Raw genomic sequence first — 7,804 nt, 5'->3', positions numbered from 1 at the left:
CGGCCTCGCAGCAGTCGGCTTTCCCTTCCAGAAAAAAAAGCCGGGGGATGGCACGACAAAAAAGGCACACAGAGGCGCGTTCGCAACGACCCGTGCTAGCCACGGGGGCTGCAGGACTGGGGGCCTGGGGGGGAGGGGGCCAAGGTACGCGCCTCACTGCCTCCCCATGACGGACCCACCGGCATCCCGCTCGCGCCTTCGTTGCAACGCTTCTCGGTGCCGCGGCTTAGGGCCACGAGAGAAAAATAAAAAGGCCCGTGGAGCCTGGCGGGTGCCCTCCCAACTCCGCCCGCCTCAACAAAAAGCAACGGACTCAACACGGCAAACCCAGCCCCGCCTGGCAGAAGCGGCTCAGTTGATCCGGCCATGACCGAGGTAGGCGAGGCACCACCGCCTCGCCCAGGACCAGTCCGGGGGGCTCTCCGTCGGGTGCCGGGCCCGTAAAAAAAAAAAAAAAATACTAGGCCAAAAAATTCTGCCCGCCACGACGTGGTTCCCCGTATTAAGGCCAAGGAAGGAGACAGCTTAAACAACGCGGGCTGGGGACCACCGCCACCGCCGAGGCGGACCCACAGGCCCAAAACAACAGCAAATGATTCTGGAGCAGAGGCATTGCTTGGAGAAAACTCTCCCCTGCTTTGTCTGGGCAATCCTTAACCAGTGTCTTACATGGCTCTTGCTGCCAATTTCTTGCTCAACAGTGTGATAGATCAATCTGATTTGTGCTAACAATTGCAACTATATTTTAAATAGTTTAGAAAATATTTGTTAAAAAGTAAGAGAGGAAAAGGATATGGAATTAGTGTCACAAAAGAGATGTTTTCAGATGTTCATGAGAAAACAGGATGCAGGATGTAGTTTGAGATAAGGAACATCCCAAAAATGCAATAGGCCTCAGGATAATTAAAGAATCGGCCTTGAAATGGACAAAATTGGGATGATTCCAGGTATCTATGAAATAATAAGGCTTCTTTTTGGAATATAATGCTGGCTTCTATAACACAAGACTTGGGGTGCATGTGCAGCTTGTGGGGTTGTTCAAAGGACAGTGATGATGAGGAGAAGCCTTCGTGGGAAGCAACCACCAAAACCAAAAGACCCCTTAGAAACAAGCAGCGCAGGCACTGTGCAGTACAGTGACATAGATTTCAAGAATCAAAAATAGGAGGAGATTGACAGAAAATTATTGAGGAATATGTATTAGCATACAGTCTATAAGTTGTGTTTGGATTCTTTATCTTTTGAATGGGAGGCAGGGTGAGAAAACCCTCCTGTATCCTGACTGGTTTTGCTTATGCTTTATCCAAACCACTGCCAAATTATTTTGTATCTGCTTGATTATATTTGATTGCATGATTTTATATAAAATTGCTGCTCAATTAAAATTGCTGCTAAATTCTAATGTTGGTTTATTAAATTAGACGTATAGGGACCTCATTCATAACAACAGCCCACCTCAGTCACCTACCCGTTGGGACTGTGCTTTCTACTGAGCCAGTCCTGCCAGAAAAGCAGCTTTAAACACACCTCTAAGAAGGCACTGATCCACATAAAGCACATCCATTCCCCTCTGCCCAGGGCCAGTCCCCTGTACATCTGGCAGCCTGCAAAATCTAACACCCCCTCAGGGTCCAACACATTGTTCCAGCCCAAAGCATAAAGGCAATTTGTTTTGTTAAATCTGAAGTAATTCCTGCAGGTCCTCGGCCTTCCAAGGCCAACGCTGCCACTCCAGAGGGAATCCTGTGACCCCGAGCATTTGATGGTGACCACACCAAAGCAAGAAGTGGCTCCTTCAGCAGGAGAATGGCACATGGCAATGCTGGGCCTTTGTGTCCCCAGCCTTCCCCCCATTGTTTCAGCAATGGCAGCTACACTTAGGCAGCTTCAGCAGAGCTTATTTGTGTTGGCTTAGTGCAGATCAGGACTCCCAGCCCACCTCTAACAGCAGCTTGCAATGACACCAGGACCTGCACACTGAGGTCTTTTGCTGGAGGCAAGCCTGTCACAAGCACACACCCTCTTCAAACTTCCCATCAAACAGAAAGGAGAAGAGCAGGAAAAGGCTACCTTTGGACCAGTCTTCCCCAGGTCTACACATGGGCCAATTCTGGGTAGAAAACTCCCGCCAGTGCTGGCCTTCTTCTTCATGTTGAGAAACTTCTCCCACAGGAACATAGAGGGAAGCAGCTGAAAGGCAAAAATAAACCAGCTAGAGCCTCAGAGTTGGGCTTGTTCAGAAAGGCTTTTCTTGAACAAGTGGCACTGCTGAACAATTTGTGATCACATTGTCCAGGACAGTCCTGGAAGCCCTGGAAGTTGCTTGCTGAAATACTCAGCACCAAGAAATTGACAATACAGAGTGCAATACACATACTCCAACCACATGGCTCTGTCCCATCAGCTTCTCCGTGATTGCATGTGACATGGTTGGGCATTTCTGCTCTTGGGGCATTTGTTTCCTCTTTAGTTCTATTGGATTGAGGCAGTGACCTTTTCAAAGAATGGGGAGGAGCTCTCAGAACTGCCCTGACTCCATCCCTGTACAGCACTGAGAACTCACAGCAAGGAGATAGCACTGCTGGGTGAGTCCAAGAGAGGCAAGAAAGGAACATTGTACCAAGAGTGAGGAGCACAGGAATGTGTCCAAGTTGTAGTTCTCTCTGGTAATTAGCATTTCTTTTCTCTCTCTGGGCTCACAGACCCCTCCAGAGAAGAAAACAGAGGGATCTCCTGGACAGAGCCTCAGCACTGGGGCATCTTCAGTCAAGTGAGCTCCAGACACCAAGGGACATTTGTGACCCTGGCTCCCGGGAGCAGGTGAGAACTGTACAGCCCTCAAGATTCCTACCAATCCAGAGCTTTCAAGAGAGGCCAACTCCTTTGGGAGAGATACCATCAACACATGGTAAACCAAAATCAGGGGAGAATTCCCAGCACAGGAAGATTTCCACCATCCTGCAGAACAAAGGTGTGATGGTGTTCACAGGGGTCTTAGGATGAGGGAAGAGACGAGGATCTGACTCCATGGTTCAGCAGGCTTGATTTATTATTTTGTGATATATAATTTATTAAAAATACACTAAAAGACTAGAAGAAAGGATTTCATCAGAAGGCTAGCTAAGAATAGAAGAGGAAGGAATGATAACAAAGGCTTCTGGCCTGGACTCTCTGTGTGAGCCAGCTGGGCTGTGATTGCCCATTAATTACAAACATCCAACATGGGCCAATCAAAGATCATCCTGTTGCATTCCACAGCAGCAGATAATCATTGTTTACATTTTGTTCCTGAGGCTTCTCAGCTTCTCAGGAGGAAAAATCCTAAGGAAAGGAGTTTTCATAAAAGATGTCTGCGACAGAAAGGTGCTGAGACATTTTCTTCTGGACGTGCTGCAGCAGATAACTTGCTTTGCTGTACACTGTGTCTGCAGGGCTGGATCTGTGCCCACACAGGAGCTGGGAGAGAACAGCTGCTTTGGAAGCTCTTCCAGCTGGGACCAGCCCTGTCTCACAGGGCTTTGGGCAGAGTTTGAGCTTTCCCCCCAACATGCTCAGGTGCCCAAGGGCAGCTTGGTCTTGACACCAGCAGGGGGCTATTTACAAATCACAAACGGGACAGGGCTGCTGTGGAACTGCCTTGAGCTGTTTTATTTTCCAGCATCACTCTCATTACATGGTTATGACAATGGGAAGATGCCAGCAGCTCACATCCCAGGCAGCAGACCAAGAACTTAATGTTACAACTTCCTTTATAAGTTTCTTGACCAATCACACAAAGCAAAAGCACATTGACAGTAGTTCTATCCAACCACTATAAGCACACGTACCTTTGGTTAAAACAATGCTTGCTTATTTTGAATACAATACCTGCTTGTAAGCCTTAAAGCACAATGCACAGAGCTCCATTATTAAGCTTTAACCCTCCTAATATCTTGCTAGATAAACTTTGCTGTAGCTTAGAGAGTTATTCTAGACAAGCGTTAATACACAGACCATTGTTCTATTTGTCCTTGTTTTTCTACTTTTTAAATAATTTTTCTGCTGACCTAACTCATGGCAGCTGCTTAGCTCTAATCACAGTTCTACTGTCTCTGAGGCTGCCTTTTGCAGCTTTCCCAAAACCTTCTGATTTTTAGATTCCCACAATTCCCCCTCTCTGTTCATCTCAAAAGAAACCTTCATAATTGTGTCGTTTATTACTTGTGTTTCGTAGCCTTACTAGAATATTTCTGCTTATTACCTACTTAAAGCATTTTCTTCCTTGCACTAAAGCAGGGGCAGGGAGAGCAGGGACCCCAGGGCAGTTTGCAGCCTTAACACAGCCCAGTGGGTACTTACAGTGAAAGATGTCAGTCTTTCCCTGGACAAAAGACGAGGAGTCGAGGTCTTCTTTGGGAATCCAGAAGCCATTTTGAAGGCAGGATCTCCCAGATGAGTGACAATGCCTCAACAAAACTGGAAGAAGCAACAATGGAACTCTGAAAATCCAGAACCCAATTCATGGCAGATTCAAGGCATATACTGGTGCTAAACATTTTCTATGATTTGAAAGTAGCTAAGTGCTTGTTTGGTGTAAGTAGCTAGTATGTTAGGCCTCTAGTTGGACTTGATTTGAACTATAGGGCTGCCTTGTGCAATTCAAAGATGGATCATACTGAAACCTGGAGCTAAAAATCTGAACATTAATAAGAGTTAGAACAGACAAAGCTGCAGCCTAAATATTACTTTAAAATAGCTAGAGTGGACATCCTCTTCTTTAGGCCAAAGCACCCCTGCTCTCTCAGCTGCTCCTCACAGGACTTGGGAGAGACTGGAATGTTATGGCTAATGGCTTAAAAATTGTTCTAAAGGACTTTCTGCCCATTGGGACAAAACTGTATAAAGAGGCTGCGACCACCCAAGCCCACCCTTCCCTGAAAATGCCTCTGGACTGGAACTTGGCACTGTGAGTTAAGCTGCCTAAGGGAACTTGAGACAACACAAAGGTGACACTATTGTCCCATTAGCTCAGGGCTGGGGAGAAGTGAACAAGGCTGCAGAGAAAAACCTATCCACAACAAAGCCAAACCCAGCAGCTGTGCTGAAAATCAGCTCTGTCTGGCTTCAAGGTGGGCAAGTCATAGCCACAGACTCGTCTGCTGAGGCCAGGTTTGCACACAAACCTCCCATCAAAGACCTCCACAGTGCCCCCAGACCCATTCCTGAGGCCTTGCACCAGACGACTGCAGGGCACGCAAAGTAACACAACAGATCTGAAAATCCAGAAGCCAGTTGATGGCAGACTCAAAGGACAGACAGATGCTAAAGATTTTATATTATTTGAAAGTAGCAATAGACAGAGTCCAACTTGCCCCACCCCAGGGAGGCACCTGGGAGGTCCCACCCTGCCCAAATCTGCATGAATCCATTGGAGTCTTACGTTTTGCGAGACTTCACCACAGAGAAGACCAGAAGAGGATTTGATGGTATGCCAATGGGATCCATGGAACGGTGATGTTTTTCACTTAATCTGTCTCTGTCACTCTCCTTCTTCCCCTTCTTCCCAAGCCCCCATCCCCCCCCCCCCCCCCCTTCTTTTTCTTTTCCTTTCTCTCGCTCTCTCTCTTCCTCATATTTACTGTTACATAAAATCCAGACTATTGATTTTGGCATATGGTCTCGTTGCGCCTTAATTCACAGGCCTCTCCCTAATAATTGTAAATACAAGATGATAACAACCCACTGAAACTTGAACAGACTTCGTTCACCTTTAAGCAGTTTAAGCAACCACTATACGGGAAAAAAAAGTATAGACCAGTACATTTAGAAAATGTTGCATTCCTTCAGTGCAAAAAAAAAAAAGCACAATCAGTAGAGCATATATTGTTCATCCACTCAGCTGTGCATTGTGGTGGTGTTCACAGGGGTCTTCAGATGAGGGAAGAGATGAGGATCTGACTCTTGATTTATTATTTTATGATATATATTCTATTAAAATTATACTAAAAGAATAGAAGAAAGGATTTCATCAGAAGGCTAGCTAAGAATAGAAAAAGAAAAAATGAATAACAAAAGCTTGTGTCTCAGACAGAGAGTCCAAGCCAGCTGACTGTGAGTGGCCATTAATTAGAAACAACTCTAGGAGACCAATCACAGATGCACCTGTTGCATTCCACAGCATCAGATAACCATTGTTTACATTTTGTTCCTGAGCTCTCTCAGCTTCTCAGGAGAAAAAACCCAAAGGAAAGGATTTTTCATAAAACATGTCAGTGACAGTGCAGAGCACTGAACTGCTGCACCAGAAGATGGGCATTATCCCATCCTGTATTTCCCTTTGGCATTCTCTCTCAGAGTGCAGGTGAGACAAAACCAAAAAGTTCAATTTGAGTCAATCTTTACCTTCAAAGGAAATTCAGGAACTTTCTGCAGAGGCCAATGCTCTGCACATTGATGAACTCCTTGCAGAGGCCAATGCTCTGCACGTTCAGGAACTTTGCAGAGGCCAATGCTCCGCGAACAATTCCCCTGGCGAATCGCCCAGTGAAGCCGCCTGCAGGAGCCCAGGCTGCGCACAACCAGCCAGGGCCGCGTTCTCAGGCAACTGAGGCCGCGCCGCTGTCACAGACGTTGCCGCCGCGTTCGTGGTTTCCAGGCAGCCGCGGAACCCGGCAGCCGCCGCCCTTTCCCGGATCCTGCCCCTCCCGGCCCCGCACGCCCCCCAAGATGCTGCCGGGGCTCGGGGGCTTCGTCTGCCTGGGCTGGGGCTCGGCCTCCCCTGCGGGACAAGGTGAGGGGGGGTCCCCGGGGGTCGTGTCCCCCCGGGAGCGTGGGTGAGTCCCCCATGTCCCCCCCAAGCCGGGGTCACCCCCTTTTCTCTGCCCAGAGCTCCTGAGCCAGCTCCTGCTGCCCCCTGCGAGGGGCTTTGGGGAGCCCCCCGGGGACCCCCTTGAATGCCCATTCCTGGGCACTGGGACCCTTCGCATCTCCTTCCCCAGTTCCAGGACCCCCTGCACCCCCTTATCCTGCCCCGACACCCCCTGCACCCCCTTTCCCGGGTATCCTCCTCTCCCGGCCCCTGGATCCCCCGTTTCCATGAGCCCGGGGACCCCCGGACCCCATTCCCGGCCAGCCCGGGGCACCTCAGCCCCAGGCCTTCCTTTGCCCGGCGACCGGTGACGTCACTGCAGACTCGGGCCGCCATTGGCGAGCAGCAAAGAGCGGCGCCAATGGCGGGGCCGGAGGCGGCTCAGGGGCCGTGAAGAGCTTTGAGCTGTGAGGGGCCATGAGGGGCCATGAAGGGCCGTGAGGTGTCACTCTTGCGCCGAGAATGACACAGGAACAGGCAGGAGGCAGTATTGCAGAAAGACTAAAAGAAGGTTTAATTCAAGAGAACCGTGCGGTTTTTATAGAGTGATGCGATATATTCTGTTTGATTGGCTAGTTAACGAAAACATTCTTTATACACCGTCCTCGAGAAGAAGAGAAAGATGAAGTAGAAGAACACCACCTGCAGATTGTTTATACTGAAGGTCTCACATTCTTACAACTTGCTAATAATTCTCACAAGCTGCTGTGAGAAACACTTGCTGTTTCTCTCTCTCTGTCCCATGGCATCCACAGTGAGGGCTCTTGGGCAACTGTGAGGGAGCCATGAGGGGTCATGAGGGGCTGTGAGGAGTCATGAGGGGCCATGGAGAACTGTGAGGGAGCCATGAGGGGCTGTGAGGGGCCATGAGGGGCCATGAGGCTCTGTGAGGGGCTGTGAGAGGCCAGGCACCCCATGGAACCAAGGGGCCATTGTCACACTGTGGAACCAAGGAGA

The sequence above is a fragment of the Agelaius tricolor genome, unplaced genomic scaffold (genome assembly GCF_023055355.1).
Source record: "Agelaius tricolor isolate 1412-34295 unplaced genomic scaffold, bAgeTri1.0.p SCAF_73, whole genome shotgun sequence".
Lineage (NCBI taxonomy): Eukaryota > Metazoa > Chordata > Aves > Passeriformes > Icteridae > Agelaius > Agelaius tricolor.
Note: the sequence above shows the minus strand (reverse complement) of the source record.